This window comes from Neofelis nebulosa, chromosome 7 (genome assembly GCF_028018385.1).
Source record: "Neofelis nebulosa isolate mNeoNeb1 chromosome 7, mNeoNeb1.pri, whole genome shotgun sequence".
NCBI classification, from domain to species: Eukaryota; Metazoa; Chordata; class Mammalia; order Carnivora; family Felidae; genus Neofelis; species Neofelis nebulosa.
Window position 1 is genome coordinate 150,014,614 of NC_080788.1, and position 11,488 is coordinate 150,026,101.

The 11,488-nt window shown below is 44.1% G+C and overlaps 1 pseudogene; it reads right to left on the minus strand.

Moving 5' to 3' along the window:
* Positions 1 to 7,318: 7,318 nt before the first annotated feature.
* On the minus strand, positions 7,319 to 10,380 carry LOC131518070 (disintegrin and metalloproteinase domain-containing protein 21-like; annotated as a pseudogene).
* Positions 10,381 to 11,488: the final 1,108 nt, after the last annotated feature.

Sequence of the window (11,488 nt, forward strand, 5' to 3'; positions counted from 1 at the left end):
CCAGGTGGCTAGAACCCTGCACCTGGGGGCCACCTGTGGGCTTAGGTATAAGTCCCAGGGTGTGGCATTGGGTGACCCTGCTCATCAGTTCAGCTGGGGTGGGTGTGGGAGAGGCAAGTGGGCCATGGTCAACGGTGTTCACATGGACATGGGTAGGGACTTGGACCCAGAGACATGGCTCTGTTCAACACATTCCATCTTTCCTTAAGCTAGTGAATATGGGATATGCAGTTTTAGCACCCTGAACTTCTCTAACAATTCCATGTTCTGTGGTACTGCTGGGTCACTTTCTATGAATGACTACTTTTCCTCATTATGGAGACCAATGCTTCATACTTCCTTGGGATGTGGAGGTGGACATTGGCAATTTTACCTTTATAGGTGATGAAAAAAATTGCTTTGTAATTTTCTGTGTCTTATTCTGGTTGGCTATTAGTTTGCAAGCCATTTTATCCTTTTGGTTGTTACTTTGAAGCTTCCTCTGAGTTTACTGAGGAAACATTTCCAGTATTCTGTGTCATGATTGGTGAAGTACAAGGTTGTATTTTAGTATTTTCTTATTCCAGCTGGGGAGAACAGAAACTACTGCTGACCACGTGTGAGCCCCGGGATATTTTTCCCTCTAATCCTTTATTGTGATCTTTCCTGGCTTCTGGCAGTCTCCTCCTATGCATGTGGGGTTCCCTCCTCAGCTGGAGACACAAAGGGGCTGTCTGCTGGTGCCCACCTTGAGAGGAAGAGTGAATGTCCCCACTAGTTTTAAAATGCCTGCCTTCCTTTTACACAAAAACCAGATAGGGATACCATAACACACCTAAAAACTACATGGGCAAAAATCTCCTTGACCTTGGTCTTGGAAATAATGTTTCGGATATGACTGCAAATGCACAGTCAATGAAGACAAAAATCAGTGAGTGAGAACACATCAAACTAAAAATCTCCTGCTTAGGTAAAGAAACATTCACCAAAGAAAAAGACATTTTACAGGGATGGAAAAAAATGTAAAACATGTGTGATATGAGGGTCATATCCAAAATTTAAAAAAAGCTCATACTGCTCAATATTATAACAAGCAACCCAATTAAAAAATGGGGGAGTAGAGGACTTGAAAGGGCATGTTTCCAAAGTCCATGTACAAACGTCCAGCAAGTGCATTAAAAGGTGCTTAACATCACTCATCACCAGAGACATGCAAATGACAGCCACAATCCCATAACGCTTCACACCTGTTATTATGGCTGTTACCATCAGACAAGAGATAACAAATGCTTGTGAACATGTGGAAATAAGCAAACCTGGTACACTGTCCCTAGGAATGTAAACTGATGAGGTTACTACTGAAAACAGTATGGAGAGTTCTCAAAAAATGAAAACCAAAAGTATGGTTGTGCCCAGCGATCCCTTTTCTGAGTGATATACACAGGGGATGAAGTCACTATATCAGAGATATTGTGCACCCCATGTTCATTTCAGCATTATTCTCCATAGCTGAGACACTGAAAAAAACTAACTGTTCATCAAGAGATTAATAAAGAAGATGTGAGATTAGATAGATGGATGGATGGATACAGATAGATAGATAGATAGATAGATGATAGATTTCATCCATATAAAAGTTAATCGTGCCATTTGTGACTACATGGATGAAGCTTGAAGACATTATGCTAAGTTAAATTAGTCAGACAGAGAAAGACACATTCTGTATGATCACACTTACATGTGGAGTCTAGAAACATCAAATTCACAGAAACAGAGTGTGCAATGGTGGGTTCAGGGACTAAGGGGCAGGGAAAATGGGGGTGGTCGAATTGCTCAGTGTGTCCAAACTTCCAGTTAGAAGATAGACAAAAAGCTTCCATGGATCTATTGTACAGTAAGATGACAATAATTAATATACATAATGTATATTGAAAGTTGCTTTATGTTCTTACCATAATTAGCTGAAGAATGTATTGACTAACTTCAACTTGGTAATCATTTTGCATTATATACATGTATCAAGGCATCATATTGTACAACTTAAACTTACATAATGTTATATGTTGATTATATCTCCATAAAGCTGGAGCCAAAAAAAAAGGTATTCTTAGAAGACATTCCTATACTATACATTTGGCTAGCAATAATTTAACTATGCATGGACATGACTGAAAATCATACAATATATGATATTAACCCTAAAGATGTTTTATGCACAGAGAAGATTTCATTCAAGTGTGCATGTGTCTGTGTTGGTGGGAATAATTTCATGTGATTCTGTACACCCATAGAAACAACAACCATAACAACAGTTGTTAGGACGATGTTAAGACATGCTAATGCCATGACTGTGTTAAAGAATGTAATGCCTGAAACGGTTCCTGGATTTGCCTTTCCATTATGGATTTAGCCAGATGAAGGAACTCACTTCAGCACATAGACAAACTACGTACTTGCAAAGACTTGGGGGTGATAATTAGAATTTCATACCCCACATCATCCTCAATCATCACAGAAGAGGGCAATGAAGATAAGAGGATTAGGGGAACAGATACAGAACATGAAAACATAGACACAGAAGTCCTTCAGGAAAAATCCGCCTGGAAACTGGTCTGGAACGTCCAGAATCATTGTCCTTGGCCCTTAATGAGATTCACAATGCTCCAAATAGCAGGCAGGGACTGGCCCCCTTTGAAATAGTATTTTAGAAAGGAATCCTTAACCCTTTCATTACTGATTGAGTGAATTTTATGATAACTTATATGACCAAGTTGATGCCATGCATATACATGTCCAAGAACTAACTGGTACACTTGGGTCATATCATCCACAGACAATAAGAACATGGCCTCTGCCACTGACAAGCTTTGCCACGCTTTCTACAGAATACTGGAAGCTCATCAGGTCTTCAGAGAGCACCCAGTGCCACCTCGCTGGGAAGGGCCTTATGGCGAACTGCTAACCAACTACACTGCCATCAGAATTAGGGAAAGATGCCTCTGGATTCACGCAAGCTGCACAAAATAGTTCCGCAAAATGCCATCGTCAAGACCCTTGATGGCCATCCCCATGACAACCATAGGTAAGGATTCCTAGAGCCAATTCCCAGGCTCTGGAAGCACATGGCATCACATAGTAGGTCACGGATCAAAAAACTGCATTTCCACCCAGTTTCATTTTCTGGCTCTTTCCTGTCAGGAAAAAAAAAAACTTTTTAAAATGGAGCCTACCCTTTCCCTACTATTTAAATACTGACTACGTTTCCTTCTCTCCCTCTGACCCTCTACAACTGTCTGTCTTTCAGACTGCATCTGCCCATTCACCTCTGTAGTTATCTCAGCAGGTCAGACACAGACCCCTACACCAGTTTTCCAAGTCCCAGCTACAGTAAATAATCAGTCTGATTGTCAATTGTTTTGACAGGATAGCAAGTAAGCCCCTGAAGTAGTGTTTTTTCCTGCCAATGCAAGCAGGTGAATGCACCACGAGGATGGAAATGGAAGGGTGCTGTATCCACAACCAGAACTGCAATGTCACTCTGCTTTTCCTTCCACTGCATTGATTGGGACCACAACTTTGATGGAAGCTTCAGGATGGTCCTTTGCTCAGGTGAATTTTTGGGAGAGAATAGTTCCCTTTGCATGAAGACAAGCATGGTGATGTGCTCTCTCTTGGTGACATAGCAAGGCAACCTGGTGCCAGATGGCCAATAGGTGCTCCAGCATAACCCCCATGGCACAAACACTTTCCAGATAACAAAATGTTTCATTGGAACTCAGACCACCCGTGCATGAACTGACATAGCTCAGCAACTTCCAGGTAAGTCTGCCTAACAGCACAAGTCATGTGAAAGTAGACCGAAAATCTGGAGTAGCTCAATCAGGTGACAAAACCCACCTTATAGCTGCTGAAGGGCTGCAGGCATTGCATGTCTCACATACTTGCAGTAATTCATGAGAATTGACCAGTGATAGTGGGCCTCAATTGCCAGAGAAGGGGGAATTCATGACAGGCTCCACATGAGCTGGTCAGGCTAACATCTTGGAACTCTTTGGGCTGTTAGGAATTCTGAAGACAGCAGGTTAGAGATGTACTGGTTGAGAGCAGACTGTGGCTGGGACTCCTTGGTCATTGATGCTGAATGGGACATACTAGCTAGCTCAGTAATGGCAAAGTCTCCTCTGTGGCCCTTTAGATACCCTCACTACCTAGACAGTCTTGGGAATGTGAGCCATCTTATGGACAGCTGTGCATTTACATTTCAGTAGTCAAGTGTAAAGCGCCACCTGTTAGGAGGGAGCTTTAATGCTTGTAAAATGGGTGGGCTGAAAGGAGAAATGGTGTGTTTAATGACCCGCTCCTTCAATAAATTTTGAATTATGGACTGCAATAACTCAGTCCTCTATTGCACACAATATTGATGTATATGTCCTGAGTTAATCGGGTGTGGGTGGTGCAATTTGCAGTCCTAAAATCTCCTTATATGTAGCTCCCCCCAGGAAGGCCAGGCACTGGGTTTGTTCCCACTGGCCTTGATGGCATATGAGGTCATCCACACCATTAGGAAGACAGTGTAGGGTCAAAGGGGCTACCATTGATAAAAGAGATTCAGTAAAGATTCTTCCAATGGTGACATCTAAGGAATATTGAGACACTTCTATTATCCCTCCCTTTATACTTTGTAAGATAAAGGGCACCACACTTGTATTTGGAGGGGTTCCTGGGAAGCACTGTAACTTGACTTCAGGGTCAATGAGAGAAATAAAGTGTCTATATCTGTGTCTTACAGGGTAATTACAGAAGTATACAGGCAGCTGTCCCCTGAAGAAGGACATACACCATGAACCTCCAGGTCCCTAGGCAGGGCCTTGGCATCTTCCCACCCACTGGGATCCCAGCTCACCCTACCAGGGCTGTCATGTCCAGAGAAGTGATGGCACCCACCCAAAGGGTAGGTACAGCAGTCTCTTGAAGATCGCAAATGTCTGAGCAAAGGTTTCTGACTTGTGTTTGGGCTGTCATGAGATTAAGTCATTAAGGACCCCTCTTCTCAGAGCTGTGCATAAAGAGAAGTGTGGGCATCATCTCTAGAGCAAGAGAGCTGAGTTGAAGTGCCACCCTTTGAATGGGGCAGATAAGAGTCCCCCAGTCTCCATATGCCGAATGGACACTCCTATGGGCTCCTATCTGTGGAGGTGGTGAGCCCATCAGCATTTGCAGCAAAGAAATCTTGGGCTTCTTGAAAATTCTCCTTTTCACATCTGACTATGGCATGCATGCTAATGTCTTCTATACTAAAACTGGTATTTCCATGAATTGTATTGGCACAAGGATTAAAATCAGAGTGGTCCTTCATGAAGAACTCCTTAGATTCTGTTGTCAAGTGCCTCTCCTCCAGGTTGGAAATGGACAAGGGATCGTGGGCGCATGACATAAGGCAAAAAAAACAAAACAAAACAAAACAAAACAAAAAAACAAAAACAAAAAACAAAATAAAACACCCATCGAATTGTACCCATTGTATCTTAGAGTTGGATTGAGTCACCTGGGCTTGACCTCTCCCAGTGGGCCTGTGCTGTCATGCCACAAAAATCCATGCCCTGGGAATCAGAGCTTCTTTCTTCCTACCTCTGTGGGCTCTGGGGCCCTAGAGAGCCTCTTCCTCAGAGCCTTCCCCTTTTTCCCTGGTGTGTGTCTCCTGACCTGTGCCTTGGTGTGCTTGCCATGGCCTTTTGAAACAGTGAAATGTCTGGGGGCTTCTCTAGGTTGTCTCTAAGTAAACAGGACGTTCATACCTTGAGTTTTTCAGTGAATGATGAATTTAGGGGTCTTGGTCCAATCCAGCCAGCTTTAGCATGTCAAGTGCTGTAAGCAACAGCTTGGAGAAAATTACAAAGACCCACAAGAGCCAATCAATGTCCTCGTCTCCCTCCCTTTGGACAAATCATTCCAGCAAACCTTGCACTTCCATGACGGTATAGTGCCTGTTACCATTTCTGTCTTTCACGCTGGTCCTTGGACATGTTGTTGTAGTGGATCATGACAGGGAAGACCTGATATAGACTTTAGCTCTTCCCAGACACATGTGCTGAGGCCTCCCACACTGGGGTGACACACTCAACACTTGTCAAATAGGGAGCCATTGTCAACAGCAGCGAGGAATACGGCCAGTAGGGGGGTACATCTCAGACCAACTGAGATATGGGGGTGAGGAACTAGTGAGCCCTTCTTAGCTCTAACGCTTGTAGGAGGGCGCCACCTAGGCTCCCAATCCCATGCTTGGGGCAAATGTATTGGGGGACCCCAGGTGTTGTACTGAATTAAGAAAATGTAGACTGTGACCTCCTGAAGAAAGAAGCAAGAGCCACTTGCTCAGGGGTTGACAGGGGGCTCCCTAGGAATCCCTGCTCCTGCTTTGGGTACATGAGATGTGTGGGGCCCTTCTGACTGAAGTGAGGTTTCAGTACACCCACAACAAAGGAAATGGAGACACAGGATTTATGACTTAAGAGCCCAGAACAAGGGGGCACAAGGACCCAGAAAAGCGCAGCCCTCGATTGCACATTCCCAGTGATCAGGACATAGAAATCATGGTAGCAAGTACCTGATTACTTAGGAGTGGATGGGGCTGAAGTCCCGAAATTTTCACAGGCTCACCTCTGTGTGTTTATTCTAGAAGGCTCTTAGAAAACCAAAGTTGGAATCCTAGGCAGATTCTTATCTAAGGTTAAACTCACTGAAGTAGCCAAAAGAAAGAGAGCAGGGATTCATATTCACTGGCTCCCTCTGGATGCCAGAGTCATCCATAGGTACTTGTGCCTACCTTTCTGATTCATTTCATTGGGTGCTCCTTTCATCCTCATGGTATCAGTCTCTCACATTTGGAAACTTGCTCTCCAGGGAGGCACAGCTTGTGCTAAGTGGAACCTAACCTCCATCCTCTTGCCTCACAGCCCAGAGACACCCCAGTGTGGGAGAGGCGCTTTGGGAGGGTTGTAGTCCACCATTAACCTGACCCCACATTGGGACTGGAGGAAGACAGATTACCTGGATAATGAGAAAACGTTCAGTGCGCAAGAGCACAGTTTTGGAGAAAACTCATGAATGTGTCCATAAAGGAGCTTGTGGCAACTTCTCTTAATTCTGGAACTAAACACTTCAGTTCAAGACACACCTGCTGACTCGGGTCCTCGGCACAGAGTCTCAGGCCCAATTTGGGCTCTTGGATGCTTAGAAATATACGTAGAGGGCACAACCATGCAGTTTTCAAGTTTTATTTCAGAGTTCTGGTCAGTGACCCATGAGATACCTGGTGTCAGAGTTGGGATGTGCTGGGGACCCCTGTGTCTCCTGCAGAGCCCCGGAAACGTGGATGTCAGCTATGTGGCCTCATTTACTGTATTTTCACAGATGTGCCAGGTGTATTGCCTATAGTTGTTCAGGGGTCTGGTGCCTGAATTATGGATTGTCTTCACCAACAATCACTTCCTGAACTTTCTCAGTATTGATAATTCTGAAATTTGTGGCGATACCAAAGAGGATTGCAGCTATATGGCATAAATGTGACCAAAAACCACTCTGAGATATACCACAGATCCATGACTTTGCCTGACTGACTGAACTCTTCTTGGAGGGGTCCGCTGTCTGTGCTCCCACCAGTGCCTCGTCCAGTGCACCATGGAGGATCCCAGCCTACGTGACAATGGCGGTTCCTTTTATTGTCGCACATCCCTCTGTGACTGCATTTCTGTGGGATACAGTCATAATTCAGCTGAGCCACACTTCCAGTGCAGTAGGTGTCCTGACAGAACTTTCCAGGAGCATAGGGGGTACCAGTTCTCACATGACCAATCTCAGTTGTTCCTGTGCTACGATGTGAATCCAGCCTCAAACACCAGACCCCTGAGATCTCAGACGGATGGAATCCAACATGCTCTTGCAGCTGAGGGAGATATGTGACATTCCTACATGGCAGCCTTCCACACGGCACGTCTGTGTGGGAACAGGGTCCAGCATTGAATTCCCCGGGGTGTTCTGCAGTGTCCATATCGGCTGCCTTTGTGATTTATGGCATAGCAGACATCTTCACCTTTCCCAGAATTTCTGCCAAAGATTTCTTGGCAGTGCATAGTGCGGTAAGTACAGTTCCCATGATAGCAGCATCCCTCTTCAGTGCATGGGGTTCCATCTTGCATATGGAAGTCATCAGGGTACGCCAAGGACACCCCACGTCAGGACTCTGGAAGATCACATATATTTTGGATTGGTCTGCTGAGTGTCCCAGCATCGGAATAGATGCAGTTTGTACAGCATTTGTCTGTATTACATTTGCTTCCAGGGATTAAGATACAATCACTTTTATAGCAGGGATTGCTGTAGCACTTCTTGAAGGAGCCACAGTCTCACTACTTACGTGGGTCCGTTAAGTAGTTACCAAAACGATTGTTGGTCAGACTTTTATTTGAATGCACATTTCGGTGTGGAACATGCACTTGCCTGTTCCACAATTCATTATGTGCTGCATATGAATGAAGGAATAGTTATGGAAAGCTTCTGTTATACCAGGGAATCGGGTATAATGCAGTTGGACCTTTTTTGGCAAGCATATTCATCAGTGTAAACCCAGAAAGCAATATTTCTTGCAATCTTATGTGTTGCTCTGACAACAATAATTAATGTCTGCATAAATAAGCTAGTATAATGGCATATTACCATTCATAGATGGCATATAGAATATACAACTGGAATGAAATTAAGTTCATGGGATACATCTGAAATCACAATTAAGGATGAATGTGGTTTAATAATTTAAAAATTCTTTGATGCATAATATCGGGGGGGGGAGAAGGACTTTCATGCAACACATAATTACCCATGTTTATGGATCTCATTAAAAATGATCATGAAGCCAATATAGTCACTGACATCAATACCATGAAGCATTGAGTCAATTAAGCTAACTAGCCTTATTAGGAATTGGGTACTTTTTGACACATGGTTGAACACACTATACATTGTTTTGAAACTGAGAACAAGTCCTTTCAAAATTCCGTGATGGGATGAATACAACCTCTTAGAGATCCTGGGGACTGCACTGGCATTTGCTTGAGGAACAGGGGTTCCCTATCCTCCTTATATCCCAGGTTATAAGTAGGTCTCTTTGCCCTTTTGTCTGCCACTATTTGAGAAACAACGTGTTCAAACTTTGGGAATCACTGAGGGGTCTGATTTCATACGCAAGATCATCCAATTTCATAATACCTTCAAGACCCCCATAATACATGTCCATGGTGACCATGGAAAGAGGAATCTCTTCCAAGTAGCTGAAGTAGTAACAGTCTGGAGGCATGGAGGCATCAGCAGATGTCTGGGCCAAAAGAGTTTCTTGTGCCACGTGTGGATAATGTGTCTCTTTTTTTTTTTTCTTAATTTTTTAAATGTTTTTTTATTTTATTTTTGAGACAGAGAGAGACAGAGCATGAGCAGGGGAGGGTTAGAGAGAGAGGGAGATACAGAATCTGAAGCAGGCTCCAGGCTCTGAACTGTCAGCACAGAGCCCAACGCGGGGCTCAAACTCACAGACGGTGAGATCATGACCTGAACCGAAGTCGGAAGCTCAACCGACTGAGCCACCCAGGCGCCCCTGGATAATGTGTCTCTTGTCCCAAAATCACAGGCTATAGGACAGCCAGCCAGGCAGCTGAATGCTCTTGCTGTGGTGTAGCTTCTTCTTGGGAATTATCACCTCAGAGGAGATGTAGCACCTGAGGGATGGCCTTGAGATCCCTGAAGATGAGCCAGCACTGCCCATAGTGCAAACAGCAAGAGGGGTGCCCTCAGGGTGACCTGGCCCTCTTCCAGCCTCATGCCCCTGCTCAGGACATCTGCCAGTGAGAATAGATAAATGGAGGATCCTCAGGAAAGCCAGGTCTAGATCATCTGACAGAACAGAGGGCTGCTCCAGAACCCTGCACCTGGCGGCCACCTGTGGGCTTAGGTATAAGTCCCGGGGTGTGGCATTGGATGACCCTGCTCATCAGTTCAGCTGGGGTGGATATGGGAGAGGCAGGTGGGCCATGGTCAACAGTGCTCACATGGACATGGGTAGGGACTTGGATCCAGATAAATGGCTCTATTCAACACATTCCACCTTTCCTCCAGCTACTTGGATATGGGATATGCAACTATAACACCCTGAACTTCTCTACCAATTCCATGTCCTGTGGTACTGCTGAGTCACTTTCTAAGGATGACTACTTTTCCTCATTATGGAGACCACTGCTTCCTAGTTCCTTGTGATGTGGAGATAAACATTTTCAATTTTACCTTTCTGGGTGATGAAAAAAAACGCTTTGTAGTTTTATGTGTCTTACTCTGATTGGCTATTAGTTTGCAAGCCATTTGATCCTTTTGGTTCTTGCTTTTAAGCTTCTTCTGTGTTTACAGTGGAAAACATTTCCCAGTATTCCATGTAATGATTGGTGAAGTACACGTTGTATTTTATTTATTTATTTATTTATTTATTTATTTATTTATTTATTTATTTTTTAATATATGAAATTTATTGTCAAATTGGTTTCCATACAACACCCAGTGCTCATACCAAAAGGTGCCCTCCTCAATACCCATCACCCACCCTCCCCTCCCTCCCACCCCCCATCAACCCTCAGTTTGTTCTCAGTTTTTAACAGTCTCTTATGCTTTGGCTCTCTCCCACTCTAACATCTTTTTTTTTTCCTTCCCCTCCCCCATGGGTTTCTGTTAAGTTTCTCAGGATCCACATAATAGTGAAAACATATGGTATCTGTCTTTCTCTGTATGGCATATTTCACTTAGCATCACACTCTCCAGTTCCATCCACGTTGCTACAAAAGGCCATATTTCATTCTTTCTCATTGCCACGTAGTATTCCATTGTGTATATAAACCACAATTTCTTTATCCATTCATCAGTTGATGGACATTTAGGCTCTTTCCATAATTTGGCTATTGTTGAGAGTGCTGCTATAAACATTGGGGTACAAGTGCCCCTATGCATCAGTACTCCTGCATCCCTTGGGTAAATTCCTAGCAGTGCTATTGCTGGGTCATAGGGTAGGTCTATTTTTAATTTTCTGAGGAACCTCCACACTGCTTTCCAGAGCGGCTGCACCAACTTGCATTCCAACCAACAGTGCAAGAGGGTTCCCGTTTCTCCACATCCTCCCAGCATCTATAGTCTCCTGATTTGTTCATTTTGGCCACTCTGACTGGCATGAGGTGATATCTGAGTGTGGTTTTGATTTGTATTTCCCTGATAAGGAGCGAGGTTGAACATCTTTTCATGCGCCTGTTGGCCATCCGGATGTCTTCTTTAGAGAAGTGTCTATTCATGTTTTCTGCCCATTTCTTCACTGGGTTCTTTGTTTTTCGGGTGTGGAGTTTGGTGAGCTCTTTATAGATTTTGGATACTAGCCCTTTGTCCGATATGTCATTTGCGAATATCTTTTCCCATTCCGTTGGTTGCCTTT